The sequence below is a fragment of the Schistocerca serialis genome, chromosome 12 (genome assembly GCF_023864345.2).
Source record: "Schistocerca serialis cubense isolate TAMUIC-IGC-003099 chromosome 12, iqSchSeri2.2, whole genome shotgun sequence".
Lineage (NCBI taxonomy): Eukaryota > Metazoa > Arthropoda > Insecta > Orthoptera > Acrididae > Schistocerca > Schistocerca serialis.
In genome coordinates, this window is record NC_064649.1 from 69,005,395 (window position 1) to 69,008,371 (window position 2,977).

The 2,977-nt window shown below is 43.1% G+C and overlaps 1 non-coding gene across 1 annotated transcript; it reads left to right on the plus strand.

Moving 5' to 3' along the window:
* The first annotated feature begins 347 nt into the window (after positions 1 to 347).
* On the plus strand, positions 348 to 421 carry Trnat-ugu (transfer RNA threonine (anticodon UGU)). Its single transcript has one exon. It is a non-coding gene; the product is annotated as a tRNA-Thr (tRNA).
* Positions 422 to 2,977: the final 2,556 nt, after the last annotated feature.

A 2,977-nucleotide genomic window follows, 5' to 3' on the forward strand; every position in this document is an offset into this window, starting at 1 on the left:
ATATATATATATATATATATATATATATATATATATATATATATATATATATATATATATATATATATATATGAAGGCAGTAACTGTTCTCGAAAGAATAGATTACTGTTGTAGACCGTGCAGCTTTTTCCCTGGAAAAGGCTACCCAGCCATAGACCTTCGTCTGTGCGAATGTGCACAGATTGCCCAAACTCTTACGGGAATCGCCAAAGCGTGCGCGAGTAATGAGTGAATGGGCGAATGTCTATAAGGTACATTACATTTGTAGAATTGTGGACAGTCGGGAATGTGAGTCTCACGGGAGGCGTGCAAGGGATAAGTCTCTGCAGTCGCGCTATTCATCTGTGTCCTCGGTGGCTCAGATGGATAGAGCGTCTGCCCTGTAAGCAGGAGATCCCGGGTTCGAGTCCCGGTCGGGGCACACATTTTCAGCTGTCCACATCGAGGTATATCAACAACACCTGTCGACAGCTGAGGGTTTCAGTTAGTCATCATTTACTCCAGGGAAAAAGCTGCACGGTCAACAACAGTAATCTGTTCTTTCGAGAACAGTTACTGTCTTCATATATATATATATATATATATATATAAATATTCTTGAGACCGAGAAGCTTATGTCCACGATTCAGCACAGTTTTAGAAAGCATCGCTCGTGTGAAACTCAGCTTTCCCTATTCTGATATGATATCGTGTGAACTATGGAGGAAGGATAACAGGCAGATACCATATTTATAAATTTCCGGAAAACATTTGACATGGTGCCCCATTGCAGGCTGTTAACGAGGGTACTAGCATATGGAACAAGTTCACAAATATGTGAGTGGCTAGGAGACTTCTCCTCGACGAAGAGTTTTCACCAGTGACAACGCTATCGTCTGGAGTGCCCCAGCGAAGTGTGATGGGACCACTGTTGTTTTCTACGTACATAAATGATTTGGCGGAGCGGGTGCGCAGCAATCTGCGGTTATTTGCTGATGATGGTGTGATGAACGGGAAGGTGTGAAAATTGAATGACTATGGGAGGATAAAAAATCGATAAAATTTCTAGCTGGTTTGATGAATGACAGCTAGCTCTAAATGTAGAAAAATGTAACTTAATCCGAATGAAGTAGATACCTTAGGGGTTGCGAAGCAACTCAAATCGCTTGATATGGGCAAGTCTTCAGGTCCAGATTGTATACCGATTAGGTTCCTTTCAGATTACGCTGATACAATAGCTCCCTACTTAGCAATCATATACAACCGCTCCCTCACCGATAGATCTGTACCTACAGACTGGAAAATTGCGCAGGTCGCACCAGTGTTTAAGAAGGGTAGTAGGAGTAATCCATCGAACTACAGACCGATATCACTGACGTCGGTTTGCAGTAGGGTTTTGGAGCATATACTGTATTCAAACATTATGAATCACCTCGAAGGGAACGATCTATTGATACGTATTCAAGATGGTTTCAGAAAACATCGTTCTTGTGCAACGCAGCTAGCTCTTTATACGCACGAAGTAATGGCCGCTATCGACAGGAGATCTCAAGTTGATTCCGTATTTCTAGATTTCCGGAAAGCTTTTGACACCGTTCCTCACAAGCGACTTCTAATCAAGCTGCGGGCCTATGGGGTATCGTCCCAGTTGTGCGACTGGATTCGTGATTTCCTGTCAGGAAGGTCGCAGTTCGTAGTAATAGACAGCAAATCATCGAGTAAATCTGAAGTGATATCAGGTGTTCCCTAGGGAAGCGTCCTGGGACCTCTGCTGTTCCATCTATATAAATGACCTGGGTGACAATCTGAGCAGTTCTCTTAGGTTGCTCGCAGATGATGCTGTAATTTACCGTGTAGTAAGGTCATCCGAAGACCAGTATCAGTTGCAAAGAGATTTAGAAAAGATTGCTGTATGGTGTGGCAGGTGGCAGTTGACGCTAAATAACGATAAGTGTGAGGTGATCCACATGAGTTCCAAAAGAAATCCGTTGCAATTCGATTACTCGATAAATAGTACAATTCTCAAGGCTGTCAATTCAACTAAGTACCTGGGTGTTAAAATTACGAACAACTTCAGTTGGAAAGACCACACAGATAATATTGTGGGGAAGGCGAGCCAAAGGTGGCGTTTCATAGGCAGGACACTTAGAAGATGCAACAAGTCCATTATAGAGACAGCTTACACTACACTCGTTCGTCCTCTGTTAGAATATTGCTGCGCGGTGTGGGATCCTTACCAAGTGGGATTGATGGAGGACATCGAAAGGGTACAAAAAAGGGCAGCTCGTTTTATATTATCGCGTAATAGGGGAGAGAGTGTGGCAGATATGATACGTGAGTTGGGATGGAAGTCATTAAAGCAAAGACGTTTTTCGTCGTGGCGAGATCTATTTACGAAATTTCAGTCACCAACTTTCTCTTCCGAATGCGAAAATATTTTGTTGAGCCCAACCTACATAGGTAGGAATGATCATCAAAATAAAATAAGAGAAATCAGAGCTCGAACAGAAAGGTTTAGGTGTTCGTTTTTCCCGCGCGCTGTTCGGGAGTGGAATGGCAGGGAGATAGTATGATTGTGGTTCGATGAACCCTCTGCCAAGCACTTAAATGTGAATTGCAGAGTAATCATGTAGATGTAGGTGTAGATGAACAGGAAAAACGAACCCGTAGTGTTTGAATACAGAGTTCGTAAGTGTCCTGCTTGAGACAGTCACATTGCTTAAGTATCTGGGCGTAACGGTGCAAAGCGATATGAGACGGAAGGAGCGTGTGAGGTTGTGGTAGGGAAAGCGAATGGTCGACTTCCGTTTATTAGGAGAAGTTTTGGAAAGTGTGATTAGTCTGTAAAGGACATCGCATATAAGGCGCTAGAGTGACCTATTCTTAAGTACTGCTCGAGTGCTTTGGATCCTTATTAGGTGGAATTGAAGGAGGTCACTGAACCAATTCAGAGGCCGGCTGCTGGGTTTTATTACCGATATGTTCGAAGAGCACACAA